This window comes from Schistocerca americana, chromosome 6, assembly GCF_021461395.2.
Source record: "Schistocerca americana isolate TAMUIC-IGC-003095 chromosome 6, iqSchAmer2.1, whole genome shotgun sequence".
Classification (NCBI taxonomy): Eukaryota; Metazoa; Arthropoda; class Insecta; order Orthoptera; family Acrididae; genus Schistocerca; species Schistocerca americana.
The window spans coordinates 372,269,176-372,294,723 of NC_060124.1; positions in this window are offsets into that span (position 1 = coordinate 372,269,176).

The following is a 25,548-nucleotide window of genomic DNA, read 5'->3' on the forward strand; positions in this document are numbered from 1 at the left end:
TCCTGTCATGAGATCCTTCCTCTCCAGCATAGAGTGCCAATTTCCCAGTAGCGGAGGGGGAGAGGGGAGCGTGGCAGTTTGTGGGGTTCACCAGAGGGGGGTTAATTAAGTGATCAGTTTAATTAAGACATCAACAAAATTTATAGAGAGGGGCCTACTCGAATAGTTCAGGCCTGAAAGCGTACCTGTATCAGTGAGGAGGAGGGGGGAGGTTTGGACGTTTCCTGAGGGGTTGGGAGGAGGAGGGGGAGGAGGAGGGGTGGAGAAATAATATGTTAAGAAGCTGTCAGTCAAAACGAAGGATTACCTCAGGGGTCTTAGAACTCTAAGCAAAGCGGTAGGACCTATCAAAAGAGAACAAAATGTTTGCCCCTAAATGCATATTTGCCCTTGAATTTGGGCAACCCGCACTAACAAAATGCACTGATGCCCCTGTTGCCCTACTACTGACTGATGAATGAGAAGCCAAGGAGCCAAGGTCATCACGTTTTATTTGAGCTTCAGAGGTAAACAAAGCGACTACAGAATCGTATTTCCAGTTACCAAATAAGAACCTAAGTATCACATGCACATAAAATGCGATACTGGATCGTCAACATGTCTTCAACAGTGTCCAGGATTATTGTAAAATTTTTACTGTGGTTGTGGTTAGCTTTGGGGTAAACACAATTCACAACTTCAGGGCTCTGCTCTGACAGCATCTGGAATCTTCTTGCCAGCCCTCGTACAACACGATTTTTCTAAACAATAACCATGGCCTGAAGATTAACGAGTGATCATACTCTCAAAGTATGCTTTTTAGAGCCCATGCATACTGGAAGTTTTTTCTTATTTTGGTTGATACTACCACATCTCAGAATATTCGACATGTATTCTTCAACACCCCATAGACGAAAACGTCCGACAGCAGTTGAATATATGGCAACCTGACACAACTGTGAAGTGTTAGAGAGTGTCAGTACGGAGTGATTTAAGCTACAATGGTCAGATAAATTCACCTGTGGGGAAACAAACAGCTCGACTTTCTATCACAAGAATTCTAAGGAATCCAGGTTGGTTTGTTCGACGAGCTTTTGGATATTGTTAGCTATTAGCATATCCGTTCCTGGATCTACATCAACTTGATTGCTCTACAAGTCACACTTAAGTATTTGGCGGAGGGGTCACATAGCCACATTCAGACAATTCTCAGCCGTTCCACTCTCGAATAGCTCATAGGAAAAATGAACTCTTAAATCTTTCTGCGATAGCTCTGATCCCTCTTAACCTCGCCTTGTACGTGACAGTGGCCAAAATATTTTGGTATTCGGAGAACACCTCACCTATAATACTCGCGCCACATTCTCTCCGGTTTCACTATAATACAAAACGAGCTTCCCTTCTTTCAAAGTTTTCAATGTTATCCATCAATCTCATCTGGTAAGTTTCCCGTTCTGTGGAGAAATAATTCAGAAGGGGTCATAAAATTACAGTCCAGAAAGTCTCTTCAGTAGATTTTTTGCATCTCCTAAGAGTTCTATCGATAAAACACAGTTTTTGGTCCCCACAACATTTTTAATACGATTATTCCTATTTAAGTTGTTCTTAATGGTATTTCGTAAGTATTTAGTCGAACTGACAGGTTTTTAATATGTGTAATTAATAATTTAACGGAAATTTAACGGATTACTTGTAGTACTCATGTCCAAACCTTACACTTTTCATTATTTAGTGTTATTTCCACTTTTTGATTCATGCATATATCTTGCCTATGTCATTTTGCAATTCGTTTGATATTTTGATGACTTTACGCGACGGTAAACGAGAGCATTGTCTGCAAACATTTTAAGATGGATGATCAGATTGTCTCCTAACTCATTTATAATGAGGTAACAGAAGTCGTGAGGTAGCTGTATCCACACATAGAGACGGCGGTATTATCGCGTACTACAAGGGATGAAGGGCGGTGCGTTGGCGCAGCTGCCATTTGGACTCAGGTGACTCATGTGAAAGGCTGTCTTACGTGATTATAGCTGCACAACGGGAATTAAGAAACTTTGATCACGGAAAAGTTGTTGGAGGTAGACGCATGGTGCGTTCCATTTCGAAAATCTTTATCGAACACAGTAGTCCGAGAGCCATAGTGTAAATAGAGTGCTGAGATTACAAAATTTCAGGCGTTAACTATCACCACGGACAAAGCAGTGGCCGACGGTCTTCACCTAACGACCGAGAGCAGTTGCGTTTGCGTAGAGTTGTCAGTCCTAACAGACAAAAGTGAAATAATCGTAGAAATCAGTATGGTACATGTGATGAATGTTCCGGCGTAACGTCAAGCGCCGTCACGTAGGGCAAGAAAAGAAGAGCAGAGAGGGCCAATAGTACGCTGACGGACCACTCTCTAGGACGACACCGAGACGGGAGCGGCCCCTACACGAAGAGAACACAGAGGGGTCCAAAAAAATGTATCCACTGTTCAAAATTCCATAACTTGCAAACTAATTGACGGAGTTGCCTCATTTTTGGTGAAAGTGTAGCTTAAAGTCCAAATTAAAGATATCACTGTAGGTGTTCGAAATGGTCACCATTAACATCGACACACAAACGATGCCGCCGAACTGCAGCACGAACTACTGACTGCAACGTGTTCAGTTGGATATTTGCACATGAATGTACGATGGATTCTCAAAGTTCATCCAAATTGCGTGGTTTTTGTCGATAAACGACGTCCTTTAGTGTTCCCCACAGGTACAAGTCCAGAGGAGTTAGATCTGGGGAGCGTGGTGGATAGGATACTCCACAGTACCTCTACGGCCTATCCATCTTCCTGGTAGATTTTCGTCGAGTTACGCCCTAACACGGTATTGGTAGTGGGCTGGGGCACCATATTGTTGAAAGTAAACTCTCCCGTCTCCATAGAAGTCTCGGATGGCAGGTAAAATGGACGTCTGAAGCTTCTGAAGGTACACCTCACTGGTAACTGTGCCGTCAAAGAAGAATGGCCCAATCAAGCCCCGGTAAGACAACCCACACCACACATTTACTCCTGGCAAATTCACGGCTTTGTCTACATGGACATTCGGATTTTCGGCGTCCAAGTAGATGCAATTGTGGCGATTTACTGTACCATTGAGTTTGAACTGTGCCTCATCAGACCACACTATCATCTCTGAAAACTCTTCATCGTTGCGCACCATATTAGTAAACCACTCGCAGTACTCCATTCTACGATCTGGGTCGTCCTCGTTCATTGCGTGTAGCAATCGTGGGATGCAGAACTTCCACTTTGCTGTCTTCAAAATTCGCCGAACACTTGAGTGACTCACTCCAGTTTCACGGGCACACTGTCTCAGACTTCTGCGGTGAAAGAGTGAATTGTTGTAACACACGACGGGAGTTAGCTGGACTTGTTGTTGTTACAGGCCATCCAGATCGTTGTTTGTGTACATCTTTACCACAGCCTTCGGCTTCAAATTTGTCTCGAATGCGACGAATCGTTAAACGTGTCGGTGGCTCTCTTTGACACTCATGTCGCCATTTCCGTTGAACCTCATTAATGTTTTCGTACTTAAAATACCACTTCAAAACTAACTTCCTTTCATCGAATGTAAGCCTTGCGCCAGCCATGTTTACTCGAGTAACTAGGTGCAACTAAGAACAAAACACTGACTATCTGGCGACTGTCATCTGACAAAACAAAACAACGCAATACAGCGCTTGTGTGGCGATTGCCTGAACTACAAACTATTAGTCTACCAAAGATGAGACAACTCCGTCAATTAGTTTGCCAGTTATGGACTTTTAAACAGTGGATACATTTTTTTGGACCCCTCTGTACAAGCGCCCCGCCGCCTATCCCGATTTGAAGACGAGCCGTCCTCCGAACGCTACAACAGTAACATAACGAAATGTGTTGTTTTTCTTGCATTGAAATGGTACATACCGAAGAACATAGATTATTTGCATGTCACCATTTGCTTGCGATACACCTCTGTGAACACGAAAAGTATTGTCATTTATCTCACTGTAATAAAAATCTATTAATACGATTTGCTTGAATTGTTGTCTAGCAATCCGAGAAAGCAGCTTTCCTAGGCACCCTATGTTAGACGAGAGGGCAGAACACAACAATGAACATATCCGTTGGGATAGCTCAGCGAAATTTGGGGTTAATGGGCTTATGCTGAGACGGATGGCTTAATCTTTGAGACAAGCTTATGACTACTGGCAGGATCAACCAGGGAGCTGCGTCAACTACAGCTGAGCAGCCGGCCACCCGGGAGTACGTTCCGGGGGGAGCCCAGGTGAACATGCAAGCGTTAGCTAAAATTACTCTTGAAACAGGAGGAGGCACGGTAGTAGACGACCGACTCGAGAGCCTTTGCTAACAACACAGCACGATATCGGCTGCAGTGTCTCTCCTGGGCTCGTCACCATATTGGTTGGGTCCTAGACGACTGAAAAACTGTAGGCTGGTCGCTTGAGTCCTGATTTCACTTGGTAAGACCTGACGGTAGAGTTCGAGTGTGGCGCACAACCCACGAAACGTCAACAAGGCACTGTGCAAGCTAGTGGTCGCCCATAATGGTGTGGGCTGTCTTTACACGAAATAGACTGGGTCATCTGCTTCAACTGAACCGACCATTGACTGTAGATGGTTATGTTAGCTACTTGTAGATCAGTTGCAGCCATTTATGCATTTCATTTTTATGGACGACAATGCGTCGTGCTAGCGACCCACAGCTCTTCGCGACAGGTTTGAAGAAGAATCTGAACAATTTCAGTGAATGAATTGTCCACCATATTGCCTGATACGAATCCCATCGAACATTTATAGGACGTAATGAGAGGTCAATTCCTGCACAAAATTCTGCACCGAAAAGCTTTCGCAATTACGGACGGCTCTAGAGCTAGTATGGCTCATTATTTCTGCAGCGGACTTCAAACGACTTGTTTAGTCCATGCCACGTCGAGCTGCTGCCGAGCAAAATGAGGCCCAACGTGATATTACTAGGTTTCCCATGATTTTTTTCACCTCAGTGTATATTTCCTACACTTTTCATAGCAATAGTTCATATTTTCATCCACAGTTCTGTGTGCAAAGTGAAACTCTCTATCGTGAGTAAAGATTCCAACAGAAACTAGATATACTGCCATAAACATATCCAGTTATTGGATTAATATTCTCGATCGGCAACTTACGCTGTTACAGACGTTACTGAATGTTGAAACACGTATGTTGTGTGGCGGCGATGGCGAGGCCTTGCAGAGTCTCTGACCAGAGAGCTATTTATCGTGGCTAGTCTGCGCTTGACCGCGCGAGAGTTGCGAGCGGTACTCTGTCAGTAGTAGTCGTGCAGTACAGTTGCGAGCAGTAGTCAGTGGGCAGTCTGTCAGAAGCACTAGGGCAGAGCAGTCTGTCGGTAGTAGCAGCCCAGTGCAGTTGTGTGTGACGAGTCGGCGGGCGTCGACATGGCACTCTGGTCAAGATTCAGGATGAGGTATATTATTTTTAAATGCGCTCAGCTAATAATGTAAATTAACTGTAACTAATTTGTGCAATAATCGCCCCAATAATAATTTTGGTTTTCAAAGTAATTTTTAACAAAGAATTCCTTAATGAAAGAAATATTCCCTTGATATTCCTTAAAGAAAAGCTTCCCTTAAATTCAAAATTTTTGCAATCAATTTTCTCCAAGCTATGGCAAAAATAAATAAGAGCAGATGCAGCTTTACTAAGGTAAGAATTTCAGTTTAATTAACGAACAGGGCCTAAGATCGACATTTCGGTCTGTTTTTGTTTTCATTGTCACTGAGATTTTATTATCACTGAATTGACTTTCATTTTTTTTGTGGGGAGCTTATATTTGGGTCAGATTGCTAATTTTTATTTAATTGTCATTGTCATTAAATTTATTTGCTGGGAGGTTATATTAGGTTGTATTCTAGTTAACTTTCAATTATTGTGTTTCAAAATTTCTCTGGGAGGTTACACTTAGCACAATGTCCATTAGCATTTAAAATAATATCATTTTAAATTTTTGTGGGGAGGTTACAATGTGAACCTGCGTACAACTGTTTCGTATGCGGAGAATCATTGTCAGGCTGATGGGCAGAACGCTACTTCGTAATTGTGCGCGTAACTCTTTGTTGTTAAATACCTTATTGTGGGGAAGAACGCCGCAGCGTCTGTGAGACAAGGGTTACACGTTTTTCCGCGTGAAGCGTGGCGCCAAAAGCTCGGCAGTGGGTATGTCGGAGTTAGAATCAGCCGCTTGCCTGTTTCTGCTCAATAAACGGCAGTTGTAAGCTTACTGTAACCCAGTAGCCGTAGTGGGAGTCACTGAAATCTCTCTGGCCTACGATGTTTCCAGCCATACGGTTCCTGCACTTACGATGATAGTCCCCTGTTATGTACACAGCAATCAATATTTCTGATGGCAAGCAGCAGCCAGCAAAAACAGAACTACTTTTGAAACACTATACGAACCTGTGTCTGTGTATGCCTTCCCAACGGAATAGTTCTTGGTAGTATCTCGGATTTTCTGCCGGATCCTAAAATCAACGGGACTCGATGATTCGGCCATCCAATTGTCCGCCCCCTTCATGGCAGACGCTACTGTTGCTGCTGACTCCCGCTGAAGCCTGATGCCATGGCGTGGGACCATCGTCCTATAAAATTATATGCCTCCGTTCGGTACACGGCGCATGCATCGCCGACCACAGCTGCTGCATAGTAGAACACCGGCGCCAACGATATGTCGCACCAAAGGCTGCATATATACATGGTCAAGCTGTACATAATGTGCATGGCAATTCCTGACACGCAGTATTCCGTGATGAAGGAGCTCCTACGAACTTCTGCGCTCAATAAGTCTCTGCGAGTTGGGCAAACACTACTTAAGAGGATTTGGAGTTTAATCTGCAATTAATAGTGGCCGTAACGCTAAGTTCTGGTTGCAAGATCATACTAACATCGATGTTTGTAATTACTTGCTTAACTATGAAATGATATGATATAGTAAAAAAGTTTTATAAATTAAAAACAAACCTAAAATTCCGGTCTCCACAAGCGGCTTACACGCTCGATAAAATGAGTCTCTCTTGGCCGATCTTTAGCGCAGGACAAATTGAGATTACTTTGGTAGAGAGTTCAAAGTTTTAAAAAAAATTACGAAATATGTCACGTAATTCCAAACTAGGAGGCCAGACTGTGGGTGAATTCATATAAAGGTAATTAGTGCCATAACTTTTCTCGTCGCTTGATAATGATAAGTACATCACATCTGACTGAACGATAAGTAACTATTTGACTCGAATGTGTTCAAGAATAAATCAAAATTAAGTTTCACTACTGTGGGCTCGAGTTCTGTTCCCCTCTACAGACGTCTTATAGCTTACTGAATACCACATTAACTCTACTAAAATTGTCCCTCGCAAAACTATAATCGATGCTCCGCATAGTACAGAGTCCTTATTGCGGCTGAATAACCGAAAGCGACAGCAGACGGGGTACTGCGTCTGCAAACTGCGCCCATAGTTGGTCAGCAAGCAACATATGAAAGTCACTTGACAATGATGTCTGCCCCTCAGCGGTTAGCGTGACCGGATGAAATCGGCAGTTCCCTGCAGAAGTGGCTAACTGCCGGGTGGTTATAATTAAAGTGCAGATGCTTACTGAATTCCAGTGTGGGCTGTTATCATTGTATGTCAGCAATAGTTGGTAGATATGCTAATGAGTTTATGCGGAATCAATTTACGCTGGTAAAGAAATTAGTTCTAATTCTGGCAACCAGGTACAAATCTAGTGCTGCACGCTGTTTGTATGACGATATGACATCCATGCTGTTATTTGGCAAGCCATAATGAAGAGTGAACAGTCTGGGTATCGAGAAGGGAGTGCGTTCCCTGCTAGTGAGACTGTTTTATGTGAACGGTAGTAAGTACAGTGTTGCACTGATAGCGTATCGCCGACTGAAAGGTCTGAGGAGAAGCACGATTTCATTAAATGGTTTAAAGAAGATGATAACGAAATTTGACAGCACGGGTGAGCTTGTTGTGGCGCCTGGAACGGGAAGGTGACCCTATGCCGGTGGAAGTTATTGACGAGGTTGCTGTTGCCGTAACTGACCATGCAGTTTATATCCCCGGGCAGTGCTAGTGCTTGTGAAGTGTCACGGGAATTGTACGGATAGTTTTTTGGTCTCTTTTACACTGGTAGCCGTGCAAAATCCAGACGGTGCTGCAGCGGAAACCTCATGATCCGTAGCAGCGTTCTTAAATTGCTCTGCGGTTTCTGGCACGGGTTGAAGTTGATGAGATGTAACCTGGCAATATTCTATGGAGTGACGAGGCTCATTTTACACTACAGGATGCAGTGAATACACTGTACTGCTAAATTTGGTGTAGGCCCTACTGTTAACCCGCATTTTGTTCATGAAGAGCAGCTGCACATGCCGTATGTGATGGTCCGTTTTTCTTTGAACAGAATACACTCATAGGGCCTGTCAGGTGTACCGTGAGGTCTGAATGTTATCGAGACCTCCTTGCACAAGCCTACAATTCTTGTTCTGGAAGAGATCAAGTGAGTGGAAACCACTGTTTTCATACAGGATGGGACAACATCTCATGTCGCTCGCCCAGTGAAAGATCTGCTTAATGCAACCTTCCACGAACGGGTTATCTCCGGAGTTTTTCCAGATGCATTGCCTGCAAGGTCATGTGATCTGAATCCATGTGACTTTTGGCTTTGGGGATATCTAAAAGAGTGCGTTTATCAGAGAGACGTTTGGTCTCTAGCTGACCTGAAGGCCAGTATACAGGCTCTCTGCTCAGATTTCAATGGAACTGCTGTGACCAATTGTTTACCACTTCTTTTTACAGATACAGCATCTCGTCAACGTCTCAGCTGCTCATATTGTACAAATTGTGTAAACGGCGGTTAACAATAAAATTAATATTACGCCTTTCTCATGTTTGATATTTTTTGTCCACGTTCTGTACCTAATCCATGTATATGGAAACTTTTGTATGCGTCTTTCTTGCATTCTCAGCCAGACATTTGCACCTGGTGGCGAAAATTGAAATTAATTCTTTTTCAACGTAAATCGGTTCCGTATAAACGCATTCGAATATCTACCAAGTTGTGCTGTCGTACGGTAATTACAGCTCACACCAGACTTCGGTGAGTAGCTTGACTTTCAATTATAACCCCTGGTACGACTTTAAAGTTGCTAATCTCTGGCTCACCGGAACCGCAGAAATGCTCGAATGTGAATTGTTCGTGCCAGGTGTTAACTTTTAGAAACCCGGGTCGAGAGTCATCTAAAGTCTGGCTCTAGTCATAATCTCGGAGCACAGTGTCTCTGCAGCCCCCACCACCAATAGCTAGGCAGACGTCATGCATGGCTTCCAATCAAAATCTCTGCAACAATTTTTAACCGCTCATCATTGTGGATTCCGAAGAGGCCCTTGAGACACGCGGTTACAAGACGACAGATTCGTGCTCAGAATTTTCCATTACTTCATGTACACACTCACGGACGCAACTAGGTTTTACCTTCCGCACAAGAACGCAAGGTAAAACAGAATATTTATCCCCAAGTGATGTCCTGTTTCCACAAGGCTGGGAATGATTCCCATTGCCGCCAGGCTGCCACAGGTAGGACCCCCGAGCGTATATCTTGAGTTCAGGTCTGCATTTTACTCTCCTATCTTCCAAAGGTAGGTTCATTAGTGAGACGATCGGACCCGCCAGTTGAGGTTCTAACGCAGAGAGCGAAAACTGTCCGCATGCACCTCAGTAAATTAAAAAAGTTTAAGGAAAAATAAATGAAAACTAAATTAATGTACCACTACTTGAAACTCTTAGACACTCTGGGATAAAATAAACAACTTGAAATCATAATTACCACAGATAACCCGTAATAATAAATTAATTTCTCTCGCATTTGACCTTACAAGAGAGGTGGAGGTCTCAAATGGACCACTGCCTCACAAGAATGTCTTCAAATTCTCAGCCGGCCATACCAAACGATGTTGTGTTTTGATGTGAAATACTGCAGGTTTCCAAGCCCTGACAAGACCAAAACCCTTGTTCCTGTTAAGTAAAGCCGGCCGCTGTGGCCGAACGGTTCTAGGCGCTTCATCTGGAACCGCGCGACCGCTACGGTCGCAGGTTCGAATCCTGCCCCGGGAATGGATATGTGTGATGTCCTTAGGTTAGTTAGGTTTAAGTAGTTCTAAGTTCTAGGGGACTGATGACCTCAGATGTTAAGTCCCATAGTGCTCAGAGCCATTTGAACCATTTTTTATTCATCAAATTATCTGCCAAAGTAACTTCACTTGTCTGCTTATAAACACTGTTCCAAAAAAAGACATACTGGCAAGTATCAGGCTGCTGCTGAATTTCATTCCGTGTCGCTAGTTTAAACATGTTCCGCTACCCCTGATTTCTCAGGCTGCTGTAGTCTCGTGTCACGGCGATGTTCCACGCAACTGTCCTAAACTGTGCGCAGTGACAGGCCGACGCGGGCTTTCCCACACTAACGGGGAATTTTGTATATGTCAAATTTCGTAAGTCTGTAATGGTCCCTGACAGTGCCGCGTAGTGCGGTAATATTGGCAGGTGGACGATGTGGTGTCACCGCCAGACACCACACTTGCTAGGTGGTAGCTTTAAATCGGCCGCGGTCCATTAGTACATGTCGGACCCGCGTGTCGCCACTGTGTGATCGCAGACCGAGCGCCACCACAAGGCAGGTCTCGAGATACGGAAGAGCACTCGCCCCAGTTGTACGGACGACGTAGCTAGCGACTACACTGATGAAGCCTTTCTCTCATTGCCGAGAGACAGTTAGAATAGCCTTCAGCTAAGTCCATGGCTACGACCTAGCAAGGCGCCATTAGCCTTACATAGCAATTGATAGTTTGATAGTTATCGTATGAAATGTCTCATCAAGAACGCTGTATACAAATGGTGGATTAAAGTTAAGTATTCCAGCAGCTACGTACTTTTCTTTATCGCCTTTATGAAGTATCCTGTTTCAGACCATCAAGTCCGCCTGCTTGCTTAATGGCCGCCTCCCTTAAATAATGTGCGTAGTGTTGGCAATCTGTCAACACTACAGACGAACACATTCGTAACGTCAAATCTCCTCGAGGTTCTTCCATTCTTTAAGAATGAGCCCTCAGCATAAGGAATAAAGGCCATAATCACTCTTCTCTTCAGGCACGTCCGAGGGTGATCCAAATTCCATAATCTCGCCGAATACGCTTCTCAAAGTGTCCATTTTTCGTAAAAGCAGCCGCCAAGTGTGGAAGTTCCTGTGTTAGACTATCCACTCCGGAAATGCTTTCATCGTTGCCAACCCTAGTTCTAAGGACGCCAGTGCGTTGGTATGGTACGTGACAACTCTTTTACAGGCACATGTCGATCGGTATATGTCTATTTTCGGTTAGCACTATGTATCAAAGTACCACCGTGTTTCCCATAAACCACTGCGTCCAGAGATTGAAGCTTCTCATCGCTTTCAACCTCCATAGTGTATTGAATGTTGGGATGAAGATAGCTGAAGTGGTTCAATAATCGGTTAAGAGAATAACGTTCACGGTACCAGTCAAAAACGCAGAAAATCCGAGGAGACTACCACAATGTAAATTAACCTGTAGTTTTACGAAATGAACATAATACCTATTTACGAATACCGCTTTTTAGGAGGATTGATTATGCAAAAACCATATTTTGTCACGCTATCGCAAGATGCGTTCCATTTATTGATATTTTTATGTCAATGACTGGTGTCATGCACGTCAACTTGTTACTGTTAGATGGTTGCTTGCTTACAAACAACAACCATATCGCTTCGCCACAGTGCCAGATAGGGTCAGCCAACAGCTATGGTAAAAATAAACTGTAGTTAAGTGCCCTGTAGCGCTATTGTATCTTTGAAAAGCAGCACAGTCTTGAGTCCAGTGAGCGATGACTAACATCACTTGTATAATGTCCAGTTTAGATCTTCTTGAAGGCGGCTGTTGATGAGTCCCGACTCTCGCCACGAAGCTATCCTGTTGCTGTCTTGAGGTACCGTGCGATAATATCTGCTGAGTGGAGCTGTGTGACTAGTTGTATATGCATTTGGAGGACGGACGTCCACTTGGGAACTGCTTCTGTGACGTGGGATGGATGCATAAAACACGTTTTCCGTGTGCTTTCTAGTGGGCTAGACCATACTCGGTAGCGCCTGAGTCTTAGGCAGCTCGGCAATCCTACATGTAAGGCTGTGTCTTGTATCTGCTGCATCTACATCTACATCCATACTCCGCAAGCCACCTGATGGTGTGTGGCGGCGGATATCTCCAGTACCTCTATCGGTTCTCGCTTCTATTCCAGTCTCATATTGTTCGTGGAAAGAAGGACTCTCGGTATGCCTCTGTGTGGGCTCTAATCTCTATGATTTTATCCTCATGGTCTCTTCGCTGGATATACGTAGGAGGGAGCAATATACTGCTTGATTCCTCGGTGAAGGTGTGTTCTCGAAACTTCAACAAAAGTCCATATCGAACTACTAAGCGTCTCTCTTGCAGAGTCTTCCACTGGAGTTTATCTATCATCTCTGTAACGCTTTCGCGATTAGTAAATGATCCTGTAACGAAGTGCGCTGCTCTACGTTGGATCTTCTCTATCTCTTCTATCGACCCTATCTGGTACGGATCCCACACCGGTGAGCAGTATTCAAGCAGCGGGCGAACAAGTGTACTGTAACCTACTTCCTTTCTTTTCTGACTGCATTTCCTTATGATTCTTCCAATGAATCTCAGTCTGGCATCTGCTTTACCGACGATTAATTTTATATGGTCACCGAAGTCAAGCGCTGTTGGGCTGGGCTCGCACTTGGATGGGTGACCATCTGGTCTGCCGAGCGCTGTTGGCAAGCGGTGTACACTCAGCTCTTGTGAGGCAGACTGAGCAGCTACTTCATTGAGAAGTACCGGTTCCGGTCTCGGAAACTGTGCTGACCATATGCCCCTTCATATCCGCATCCAGTAACGTCTATGAGCTGAGGATGACACGGCGGCCGTTCTGTCCCGTTGGGCCTTCATGGCCTGTTGGGGAGGAGTTCTAAATGCATTAAACCACAATTGTCCACGTCAGTGTACTCGAGAAGTCATAAATGTGATAAACTGTGATCATTCCACCGTCACGTGACACTCACATGCAGCGGCGAAGGTTCAAAAATTGGGTGTATGGGTACATCAATCTCCAAGCCCCAATCGCAAAAATCAGCGGGCGCCCTAGCTACATCTCTGCTTCCCCGTCATCAACTGGCTCGTGAAAAACACCGACCATTTCTATCCTGTATCATAATTGGTGATGAGAACCGTGGCTTTATACTAGTATCATAAAAAGAAAGGAATGGTTGAGCCCATAAAAAGCAGCAGTTCCCCGTACAACAACCTGCTCGCAGCCACGAAAGATAATACAGGGTGATTCAAAAAGAATACCACAACTTTAGGAATTTAAAACTCTGCAACGACAAAAGGTAGAGCTAAGCACTATCTGTCGGCGAATTAAGGGAGCTATAAAGTTTCATTTAATTGTACATTTGTTCCCTTGAGGCGCTGTTGACTAGGCGTCAGCGTCAGTTGATGCTAAGATGGCGACCGCTCAACAGAAAGCTTTTTGTGTTATTGAGTACGGCAGAAGTGAATCGACGACAGTTGTTCAGCGTGCATTTCGAACGAAGTATGGTGTTAAACCTCCTGATAGGTGGTGTATTAAACATTGGTATAAACGGTTTACAGAGAATGGGTGTTTGTGCAAAGAGAAAATTTCTGGACGGCCGAGAACGAGTGATGAAAACGTAGCACGCATCCAGCAAGCATTTGTTCGCAGCCCAGGAAAATCGACTCACAGAGCTAGCAGAGAGCTGCAAATTCCACAATCAACTGTATGGAGAGTCCTACGAAAAAGGTTAGTTATGAAACCTTATCGTCTGAAATTGGTTCAAGCACTGTCTGCAGCTGATAAGATTAAAAGAATCGATTTCTGTGATTTTATCCTTGCTCAAATGGAAACAGATGAATCGTTTCAAAGATTGTGTTTAGTGATGAAGCAACTTTCCACACTAACGGGAAATAACTCAGTATGAACGTGACTCGCCTAAGGTGAACGTTTTCTGTTCCATTTCAGCCAATAAAGTTTTTGGTCCCTTTTTCTTCGAAGGTGCTACTGTAACTGGACTACAGTATCCGGAGATAGAGAATTGGCTGTTCCCTCAACTCGAACAAGAAGCACAACAATTCATATTTCAGCAGGATGGAGCGCCACCACATTGGCACTTATCTGTCCGTAACTACCTGAACGTCAACTACCCGAGGCGATGGATCGGCCGCCAGGCAGCCCGTGACAGAGCACTTCATCACTGGCCTCCAAGAAGCCCTGATCTTACCCCCTGCGATTTTTTATTATGGGGGTGTGTTAAGGATATGGTATTTCGGCCACCTCTCCCAGCCACCATTGATGATTTGAAACGAGAAATAGCAGCAGCTATCCAAACTGTTACGCCTGATATGCTACAGAGAGTGTGGAACGAGTTGGAGTATCGGGTTGATATTGCTCGTGGGTCTGGAGGGGGCCATATTGAACATCTCTGAAGTTGTTTTTGAGTGAAAAAAAACCTTTTTAAATACTCTTTGTAATGATGTATAACAGAAGGTTATATTATGTTTCTTTCATTAAATACACATTTTTAAAGTTGTGGTATTCTTTTTGAATCACCCTGTATTATGCATCTGGTGGAACAGCGACGGTGTGGTGTACTACGAATTGCTTCCCTGGAGTTGTAACCATACTGTTGACATTTATTGTCAACAATTGAAGCAATCCAAGAATAACGTCCAGAAAGACTGCGTGAAGTGATGCTACTTACCGATAATGCCCGCACGTATTCTGCTAGGTTGACAAAAAACACTATACAGGAACTGGGTTGAGACGTCATTCCGCACACACTTTATTCACCTGATATTGCGGCCACACATTTTTAACCTTTTCCGCTCCCTATCGTACAGCCTTTCAGATGTAAATGTGCTCCGAACATGGCTCGAATAGTTCCTCGCCTCAAAAACATAGGATTTCTACAGTCGCGTAATCGAAAAGTTACCCCAGCGTTGGCAGACTGTTGTAAATAATGAAGTAGAATATATTATTGATGACTAAACACCCTGTTATGTATGTCTCCTATGTTTACTAAATTTATGGAGAAGCACCACTAACTTATGCCCCACCCCAATATACAGGGTGAATCACCTAAAACTTGCACCGCAGATATTGCCGAAATGGAAAGTGCTATTGATTTTCCGCTTCCACAGACTTTTTTGGTAGGCAGGGGTTCGTATTGTTAGCCAATCAACAGAGTGTGATAATACTTGTAAAGGATATTTTTATACCAACATACACTTTTTTAAATGGAACAATGCCTATTGACATTTACAGACTAAAAGTAGAATAAATTAGAATGTCGGTGGTGTTTGTTGCAAGATTCTAGCGCGAACCGTTTACGAGTTATCGTATTTTGAAAAGTTCCCACGCCGACACTTGAACAATACCTCTGGTAGCACACAGTAAAGAACAGCGTACACTAGTTACGTGGATTCTGAGTAGTAACGAGACAATCGACAATCAAGCGTTCTGTTCAATATAACAACCGACAGCGACAATACACGCTTCCAGTCTTGCATGAAAGGATTGCTACACACGTGCTAGCATTTCAGCAGAGATGTCCGAGTAGGCTGCAGTAATACGTCGTTGCATATCATCGGTTGTTGTTAGTTTGTCCTTGTAGATAGCGTTTTCAGCTTTCCCTACAGAAAAATAATCTACAGGCGTCAAATCCGGGGAATGGTCCGGTCAAGGTACAGGTCCTCTGCCTCTACTCCAATGATTTGAAAACAATTCGTGAAGACATGCTGCGCTATGGGCGGAACAGCCATCGTGTTTGTACCACAGGTTCCTCCTAGTCTGCATGGGAACATCTTCTAGCGTTTGTGGAAGATGGTCTGTTAGGAGGCTGCGATACTTGTGCGCGTTTAGTGTTCCGTCTACGAAACACGGCCCTATGAGCTGATGGGTCACTGTCCCACATCACACCCTTACACTCCATGGACGTTCGACCTGACAAAGCTAACGGGGATTGTCAACAGACCAATAGTGCATTTCTCAGCAGTTTACCTGGCCACGATTGGTTAATGTGGCTTTATCTTTATACATGATATATCTGGAATGTCCTGTAATGCCCACGTACAGAAGTTAACAATATTCTCATAATTGTTTCCCTGAGGCTCATGATGGATAGATGTGTGATAGATGGAACCTATGTCGATGGAGAATGTGCGGGAGCTAACGTGCGTGATAACTGCAACAGCAGCAAGAACACTAATTTCCCCGTCTTCTGATGTCGCTTGTTTCCTTCTTTTACTTTGTCTAGGTATTACACTGCCACTTTCACGTAACTAGTTGAAGAGTGATAAATAACTGCCGAGATGGTTGACGTCTGTTGGGATATCTCGTCGCACTTACCACACCAGAACGAAATGCAGTCTTCCTACACTCTCTATCCACCATGAGCATGTCGGTTTTATCTGCACTGGTAAATACCATCCTCCACTGACTACCTACTACTTGGACTGTCACTCACTAACTGACTAGCAAGTAGCAATGCACTCAAGGAAGACACGAGCACACTGTAAGCAGACATACTAACTATGCAGGATCAATGCCACAAACAAGTGTCGGTGTGCAAACATTTCAGAGTGCAATATCTCGTAAACGACTGGCACTAGAATCCTGCAACAAACACCGCTGACCTTCTGATTTATCCTACTCTTAGTCTTTTAATCTCAGTCGGCTTTGTACAGTTTAAAAACTGTATGTTTGCACAAAAAATACTCTTTCTAAGTATTTACAATCTGTTGAAATTGGGAAATTTGTGGTAAGTTCCTATGGGACCAAACTGCTGAGGTCATCGGCCTCTAGCCTTACACACTACACTTGTACTTACGATAAGTACAACACACATACCCATGGCCGACAGAGGACTTGAACTTCCGACGAGGGGAGCCGTGCGAACCGTTGCAAGACGCCCCAGACCGCGCGGCAACCCCGTGCGCCTACAATCTGTTGACTGGCTAACAGTATGAGCGCCTGACCGCCGACCCATTCGGTGAAAACCGCACATCAATAGCGCTTTCTATTTTCGCAATATCTGGGGTGAAAATTTTGTGGTTCATCCTGTATTGGCTCAAATGGCTCTGAGCACTATGGGACTTAACCGCTAAGGTCATCAGTCCCCTAGAACTTAGAACTACTTAAATCTAACTAACCTAAGGACATCACACACATCCATGCCCGAGACAGGATTCGATCCTGCAACCGTAGCGGTCGCGCTCGCCCTGTATTACTTGGCAGTGATACACCACGGGAAAGTTACTCTCGTCCTTCGGTTTCGCACACCAGTTCATTTTATTGAGACCGATAACGCAGTTAATCCTTTTTCTGAACAGCTCGAGCACAAAATGCCTCAGCTCCAAGGATCGGCTAGGGAACGTCCACCGTGCACGGTTTGTGAATGTCTGGCTGGAGTGCACGGGCGCCGCTGGCCAAGCAGCGACGGCGACCGACTCCGTCCCGGAAAGCGGGCCGGCGTGATTAATCCCCGGCCATCGGTGCGCAGCGAGTAATCGCCTGCGAGTAGCGAGTCGGCGCCCCCACACCGGTGTTTACACGCGACCCGGCGCGTTATTACCGTGATTAATGCGGAAGCCGGCCGGGCTGCAGGTGAAAGTGCGCCGGGAGATGGCGAGTCCGCGGCAGAGGCAAAAGATAAAAAAAAAAAAAAAACGGGGGCGGGACGGGTCGGGAGAGCGGCCGGCAAGTTGCGCGGCGTAGCGAGCTGCTAAGTAATGCGGCTCCAGCGGCCGTGATAAGCCCGTGATAAGCCGAACCGGCCCTGGCAACGACACAGGATTCCCGCAGCCTATCTCGAGAAAGGGCGAAGCTCCACCGAGAGGCAATCAACGGCCAGCCGTTATTTTCCTGTGCTTTTAACAGCACGGGCCATATCGAGAAGCACTACAAAATGCCCGATTGTACGACAGAGATAATAGACAAAGCAGCAAGTACACGTACGAAAGACCGACCAAATTTGCTGACTACACTGCTTGCCATTAAAGTTGCAATATCAAAAACTGACAGTTTTGACAAACTTTAGAGCTATATTCTTAATTACACTTCCCTTTCAAACTGTAACAATGAAAACCTTTAACTCTCCTAGTGCCAGTCTGGTCAATATGACTCCAAAAGCGTTTTGGAAATGTGCGAGGTGCGACAATAAGGTAATGAGACTGATTTTCTTTGCAAGATGTGGCAACCCTACAGGCTTGCGTAGGCACAATATTTTTGACCTTGGTCTATAAGCTCCTTCTACTCCAAGCGGCACATCGATGCAACTGGTCAGCCGTGAGTTGTGCTGTGAGAAGTTAACACGTGTTTGTGGCTCTCGTCACGGAAATGGAACCGCATAATATTGCACAAGGGTACGCCATTTCTTTTTGCGTTAAAATGTGTGAAAACGCGACGACAACTTACGGTAAACTTCAGAAGGCTTTTGAAGAGGAGGTTATGTCAAGAGCTCACGTTTTTTCATTTACATAAAATACTTAGTCAAGGCAGAACGAATGTTGAATATGAAGACCGCAGTGGACGACCATCAACCTCCGGACGGATGTCAACTTGGTCAGGGGCATTAACTCGTACGATCTGATCGAAGCTTATCCGTGAAAATGATTGCAGAAGAACTGAACATCAATCGAGAAACGGTTCGTCTAATAATAACTGAAGATCTTGGTATGAGAAAGATTTGTGCAAAAATGGTCCCCAAAAATTTCACACCACAACAGCGAGAAACATGGGAAAATGTGGCAGCTGATCTGTTAGAGCAAACGGAAATCAATCCATGTTGAGCCGTGTTATCACTGGTGATGAAAGTTGGTTTTTTCAGAACGATCCAGAGACAAAACACCAAAGTTCGCAATGGTGCTCAAAGCGATCACCCAGACCAAAAAAAGCTCGCATGTCAAAGTCAAAAGTGAAATGCATGCTTGTGTGCTTCTTTCATTCCAAGGGAATTGTTCATAGAGAGTGGGTGCCTCCTGGACAAACAGTTAACCAATATTACTACAAAGAAATTTTAGAAAGACTTCGTAAAAGAGTTCTTCGTGTCCCAGCAAACATTGCTGATAATTGAATTCTGCATCAAGATATTGCGCCATCCCATACTGCTCTGTCAGTACAGCAATTTTTAACCTCAAAACAAATTTCAGTAATACCACAGCCATCTTATTCACCAGATATCGCTCCGTGCGACTTTTTTCTATTTCCAAGAGTGAAAACGGCCGTCAAGGGGCACCATTTTCAAACAACACAAGATGTCCAAAAAGCTGTGAAGAGGGCCTTGGAGGATGTTACAGAAGATGAGTTCCACAGATGTTACCATCAATGGGAGAAGCGCTGGAAAAAGTGTGTGAAATCAGAAGGGAACTACTTTGAAGGAGACAATACTAAACTTGACTAAAACGGTAAGCAACTTCAGTCTCATTGCCTTATTGTCGCACCTCGTATATCTATGTTGTTTTCAAAACTATTACTTTAAAAATAAATGACTTTCTCTCGTTGAGTCTATTGTATGCATTGTGATTTGTTCACTTCTATACACTGGTGGAAAACAAATCTCTGTACTAAAAAATAATTAACGTAGAGTAATTAAATTTCGGGAAAATACGAGGGTTGGAACTTAAATAGTGGCAACTACTTATTCGCAATCGATACAAAAGAGTTACATGTTTGCACCTGTTGCTGTCCTCAGAGAAGTCACCAGCGTTGTGTAGAACCCATTGTCAGCGATGTGGAAGGCCTAGTATACCGTTAGCAGAGCCTGTTCTGTTGGTGGTGCGAATGGAGCGGTCCAAAGTTATGATGATTCTCGTGTACGGCTGTGATGGTGTTATCCTAACGCATTACGTTCCTCCACGGCAGACAGTCAATTCACAGTATTACTGTTCGTTTTTGGTGCATCACCTGCGACCAGCTTTGCGAAAGAAGCGGTGACACTTTCAGCGCAACACTCTCTCCATTTTGCACGACAATGCGGGGGCGCATAGAGCGCAAGCTGTATATGCTCTAGCCGGCCGGTGTGGCTGAGCGGTTCTAGGCTCTTCAGTCTGGAACCGCGCGACCGCTACGGTCGCAGGTTCGAACCCTGCCTCGGGCATGGATGTGCGTTATGTCCTTAGTTTAGTTAGGTTTAAATAGTTCTAAGTTCTAGGGGACTGGTGACCTCAGATGTTATGTCCCATAGCGCTCAGAGCCATTTGAACCATTTGTAGCTGCTCTGTTCAGTCGATGGGACTGGTAAGTACTTTACCATCCACCACTCTCCCCGAACTTAAGTCTTTGTGACTTTGATTTGATTCCGAAGATGAAGGAACCACTTCGTGGTATTCGCTTCAGAACTGTTCCAGAGATTCGACAGGCAGTAGACCACTCCATTCGCACGATCAACAGAACAGGCTCTGCTAACGGTACACTACGCCTTCCACATCGCTGGCAACTGGTTCTACATAACGCTGGTGACTACTTTGAAGGAGAGTAACAGGAGCAAACATGTAACTCTTTTGCATCGGTTGTGAATAAATAGTTGCTACTATTTAAGTTCCAACCCTCGTATATGTCTAGGGAACAGATTTAAGCGATTAATATTGCAAAACCACAAGTTAATGTGAGAGAAAAGCCATTGCATATGTGAAATTCTGGTACATTAATAACCCTTGCCTGGTCCTGGCGGAGGTTCAAGTCCTCCCTCGGGCATGGGTGTGAGTGTTTGTCTTTAGGATAATTTAGGTTAAGTAGTGTGTAAGCTTAGGGTTCAAAAGGTTCAAATGGCTCTGAGCACTATGGGACTCAACATCTGAGGTCATCAGCCCCCTAGAACTTAGAACTACTTAAACCTAACTAACCTAAGGACATCACACACATCCATGCCCGAGGCAGGATTCGAACCTGCGACCGTAGCGGTCGCGCGGTTCGAGACTGTAGCGCCTAGAACCGCTCGGCTACACCGGTCGGCTAAGCTTAGGCACTAATGACCTTAACAGTTAAGTCCCATAAGATTTCACACACATTTGAACCATAACCGTTGTAACCGCCACTGTGTTGAATGCAAACATGCATGCATTGTGTTGTACCCGTGCCGGATGTCGGTTGTTGGTATGGAGTTCCGTGCCGGCCGCGGTGGTCTAGCGGTTCTAGGCGCGCAGTTCGGAACTGTGCGACTGCTACGGTCGCAGGTTCGAATCCTGCCTCGGGCATGGATGTGTGTGATGACCTTAGGTTAGTTAGGTTTAAGTAGTTCTAAGTTCTAGGGGACTGATGACCACAGCAGTTAAGTCCCATAGTGCTCAGAGCCATTTGAACCATGGAGTTCCGTGCATGTTGCACTTGGTCAGCCAGTAAAGGGACGGTTAATGCTCTTTATTGATGACGCTGTAGTCGTTATCCGAAGATGTTCCATATGCGCTCGACTGGAGACACATCTGGTAACCGAGTAGGCCAAGGCAACATGTCAACGCTCTGTAGAGCATGTTGGGTTACAACAGCGGTTTGTGAGCGATCCAAAACTCCATAGCGACGTACAAATTTACAGTCATAGTGCGTGGGAGAACCACGACAGTGCTCTTGTTGTCGTAGTAAGTTGCTCCCCAAACCATAACTCCATGTGTAGTACGTCCACTGTGCCTACCACGCGAACAGGTTGATGGCTGGCTCTCAATTAGTCTCTTTCTAACCAACACACGGCCATCCCTGGCACCGAGGCAGAACCAGCTTTCATCAGAACACACAACAGACCTCCATCCTACCTTCCCATGAGCTCTCGCTTGATACCACCGAAGCTGCAAATGGCGGTGGTTTGGAGTTAGCGGAATGCACGCCACAGGAAGTCTGGCTCGGAGCTGTCCTTGAAGTAATCGATTTGTAACAGTGCGTTGTGTCACTGTGGTGCCAACGGCTGTTCAATCTGCAGCTGCACATACAACTGGATGTGCCACAGCCATACACCGAACACGATGGCCTTGCCTCTCGCATATGCCACATGGCCGTGCGGAGCCCAGTCTTCTTGAGGCCGTACATTCTCGTGGCTACTGCTGCCAGCAATCATACATAGTGGCTAAACACCTGCCGAGTCTTTCTGCAGTATCGCAGAATAAACATCCATCTTCTCGTAGCCCTGTTACGCGACCTCGTTGAAACTGAGTGAGCTACTGGTTATGGCGTCTATCTCGCCTTAAAAGCATTCTTGACTAATATCAATGCGTCACGTCCAGTCTCAAATATAACTAACACTCACGACCGTTACAGGGCGTATTTAAAGCAAACCTGATTTGCATCCTCATAGTGGCACTACTAACGCCACTCATGCAACTGGCGCTTTACGTAACACAATTTCTTCTTGGCGTTGTGACTTTTTTTTGCCATCAGCGTATTTACAACTTATTAAAATATATTCATGGTATTGGCAATTGAATCTCAATGTAGACAAGTGTAATGTGCTGCGAATACACAGAAAGAAAGATCCTTTATCATTTAGCTACAATACAGCAGGTCAGCAACTGGAAGCAGTTAATTCTGTGAATTATCTGGGAGTAGGAATTTGCAGTGATTTAAAATTGAATGATCTTATAAAGTTCATCGTCGGCAAAGCGGATGCCAGACTGAGATTCATTGGAAGAATCCTAAGGAAATGCAATCCGAAAACAAAGGAAGTATGTTACAGTACACTTGTTCGCCCACTGCTGGAATATTGCTCACCAGTGTGGGATCCGTACCAGATAGGGTTGATAGAAGAGATAGAGAAGATCCAACCGAGAGCAGCGCGCTTCGTTACAGGATCATTTAGTAATCGAGTTATGGAGATGATAGATAAACTCCAGTGGAAGACTCTGCAGGAGAGACGCTCAGTAGCTCGGTATGGGCTTTTGTTGAAGTTTCGAGAACATACCTTCACCGAGGAGTCAAGCAGTATATTGCTCCCTCCTACGTATATCTCGCGAAGAGACCATGAGCATAAAATCAGAGAGGTTAGAGCCCACACAGAGGCATACCGACAATATTTCTTTCCACGAACAGTAAGAGACTGGAATAGAAGGGACAACCGTTAGAGGTACTCAAAGTACCCTCCGCCACACATCGTAAGATGGCTAGCGGAGTATGGGTGTAGATGTAGATGTATTTACACTTAGTACCACTGGGGTCAGTATGGTGCCAACTTAAATTGTTTGCTTGTTTCTCCCTGAGCGGAGAAAAATCTCCGACCCAGCCGGGAATCGAACCCGTGCCCTTTGGATTGATAGTCTGTCGCGCTGACCACTCAGCTACCGGGGGAGGACACTGTTATGTTAATGAGCTGTTATACGAAACACCTCCAACAATAAAAACGTTGTTTCCCGCTTACTTTTGTACCCACTGTTTGGATTTCTTGAATTAGTTTGTGTTGTACCTTTCCTAGTCCTGTGGATCCAGTATGACGCCATAAGCTAATCTCTCTTGTTTTCAAAGCTACTTTTTTTTTCAAAATATGTGGCTTTCTCTCTCTGAGTCGATTCTAGACAATGATATTTCGTTCTGTTTTATATTTAGAAGACATTAATATTTAATAATGGTTTTTTGCGCTGAGCACCACTGGGATCAGTATCACCCCAATCTAAATTTATTTTGTTTATTGAACGTAATGTTCATGAAACTAGAATCATTAATGTTACACTGAACAGCTGTAACGCTTGTTTTTACCACTACGTTTACATGTGACACATCTACCGAAAGACAAAAACCGGATTTCGGAAATCTTTTTTCGATGTTGTGTTTACATGTTAACGTCTGAAGTGGATTTGCTAACCCAGCTAAATATGACATCAGGAAAACAGCTAATACAGTTTCGTATTCAGTCAACACAATCTTTATTTCTAATAAATAAAAAGCACTAGTTTGCTTTTGTTCTATAGTATCACTTTTGTTGTGTTAACTGGTTTTCGGCTTACAAGTCCATCTTCAGACATTTACTGAAAATTGTCACCAAAGAAGTTACAATGTACGAGTTAACACAACAAAAGTAATACTATAGAACAAAAGCAAAGTAGTGCTTTTCATTTATTATAATGCTGTTCTACCGAGAACCGACGGAAGATTCAGTTAACATGAACTTTATGTCTATTCACTTAAATATTACAAATAGACAGCTTCATGCTCAGTCTAATATTTCTGTTTCTCCTTCACTGCACAGCAAGTCCATATCAACCGAACATTCTGAAAACAAGATGTAACTTCACAACCCAAGCACGTCATAAACCCGATTGCGTTTACACGGTAGAGAAAATCGATTGCAAAACTGGGAAACCGGCAACTACAAGCGAGTTTCCAAATCGATTCTGAAGTGTTTATATGACCAACCAGAAGCGGTACTAGGAAAACGGTTTAGGAAATCCGGTTTTGGGAGCCCCATGCAAACGGGGTGAACGTCAGTTCATTGAAACAGTGCCAATATCTCCGGTGTAAACTATTCGGTGTTTATCTGACCCGACTGGTACTTAGTGAGTGAAAAAAATCGTGGTAATAGGAGAATTGAATTATTCATGGTTAAAGAAATAGAACCTCTGTACCTGGTGACCAAATCTGTCGCATACGTCCTCTGCATTATACTTTTGCGCAGCTATGGTCACCAAGACAAGGTCGAAGATCGCAGTTTCACTCTCGCTTGACAATGACCCAGCAAAAAATTCAGAAACACAAATGTTATATAAAATATCACGAAATGCTTAGTTCGTAATAAATATTAAGAAAAGTGCAAGGACAATACGGAAACACCTCACCACTTTTATTGTATCCAGTTCTTTATAATCCGTAAATGGAGCGTGACATATTCAACGTGCAAAATTATCATAGAATTGCATGAAAGCTACAATCACTCTTTTCTTTTTACCGTGGCGACATTCGGAACCAAAGAACAATGGCAGAATCAGAGGTATTAATGTGCCCTGTGCGCTCTTACGATATTCCATACCACAACACTTACTCTGACCCACAGCACGAGAGATATAGGAAGACATTACAGAAGCATAGTAGAAGTAACGGAGGTTTACTTATTATGGCTGTAAGGTGTAGTGGAAAGAATATGGGGTGATTCGAAAAGTAAGACCAGATTTTATTACATACAAACTGTGAAAGATATTAACACATTGCGCATGTCACTGAATAGAGAAAGGTTCGAGGCTTTACGTTCGCACAGACGCTATAGCATACACTGAACGTGACCACCATGCGTTGCTCGAGAAACATCGATACGGTTGCGCGTTTCATTCCAAGCACGAATAAAAGAGGTGTCTGGTTATTGAATCGACAGCTTCAACAATTCGATTTTTCAGCTCTTGAGTAGCTGACATAGGTGGAACAGAGACTGTCTTTCACGT